Raw genomic sequence first — 1412 nt, 5'->3', positions numbered from 1 at the left:
CTGGGGGTCACCCACCAGCTCAAGCTCAGGTAGCAACCCACACTGCAAAGATTGCATTTCAAAACAAAACTACTGCTTCTTCAGACTGCTTTAAATAGGAAGTGACTTCTCTGTACCTAATCACAGAGTTAGAAAAGAAAAATATCTACTGGTTACAATTCAAGCCAGAAAGTTGACCAAAAAAACTGAATCGAGCAGAAGACTGGAGTCAGAAATGTGTCTTCAGAACTGTTTAAGCTCCAATTCTCCACCTAAAAATAGGCACGTGGTACTTTCTAGACATGCACAGAGTAAAGTGAAATCTATTTTCAAGTGTGAGTTAAGAGGCAGCACACATCCAGGTGTCCCTGAGATGCCAGAAAACAAGATTCAAGAAATGCTGAGCTGTACAAAGCTCTCCTGCAGTACACTGGGACTCCAGCTATTTTTTCATGGTGTCAGTGACATGTGGCAAATCAACAGCATTTAACACACTTGAGAAGCAACAACACTTCAAACCAGAGCACAAATAGTTGCATATAAAAATTTATTGTCTTTCTTTTATACATGGGCTTAAAATACATACAACCCAGACAGGTAATTTATTTAATGTTCGAGCAGAGCTTTGTAGAAAACAGGTGATAGCACAGAATTAAAGGCTGTACCACATTTTCTCCCATGTAGCAAACTGGATTAATAGCCATGTGCATACAACAGCAATAAAATCATGTCTGCAGTGCTCCCTAAAAGTTCTGTGTTCGGCAGCTGAAAAATGCCTTCAGCTTTCTAATTTTGGTGAGCTCACAGGTACAAGTGAAAAGTGCATTTAGAGAATCCACCAGCCCTTAAATATAAAGACAGTTTGAAAATCCAGGCCTGGTTCTCCTGTTTACTCCACTTACTGAACAGATCTATGCAAAAATATTGTCATTTTTATTCATCAAGTTCATATATATATATAGCTATTATCTAGCACAAAATGAAATTAAAAAAAACAGAAATTATTCTTCCCAAGTGAAGAAAAGGTAAATTTTCATAAGTAAGTATTCACAAGGACACTGATAATCTTATTCAAGAGACTGGCAGCAGGAGTTCTTAGTTCACTGATCACTGAACTCAAAACCTGCCTGACTCTGTTACTTCAGTTTGTGCCTCGTGTTAAGAGTGGAACTTGTCTCAATGAAGCTCCTGGGATTATTCACACCATTAAGAACCAGGCATGCACTTGGTGTTTAAATATTGTGCTGAACTGAATGCTAACAGTCCTCAGGAAGAGAAACTGCAACAAAAATGTCGTGTCAGAAGTAGGTTTTAACTTAATGAGATCCTTTCTTCCAGTGGGGCGACCACACATTGGAATAGGGAAGTTAATTACTTTGATTTGAGCTTTGACATCCAATGGTAAACTCAGTGTGCTGCTCCTCCTGGAGAGG

Source organism: Lepidothrix coronata, unplaced genomic scaffold, assembly GCF_001604755.1.
Source record: "Lepidothrix coronata isolate B3197 unplaced genomic scaffold, Lepidothrix_coronata-1.0 Scaffold58, whole genome shotgun sequence".
Taxonomy (NCBI): domain Eukaryota; kingdom Metazoa; phylum Chordata; class Aves; order Passeriformes; family Pipridae; genus Lepidothrix; species Lepidothrix coronata.
Note: the sequence above shows the minus strand (reverse complement) of the source record.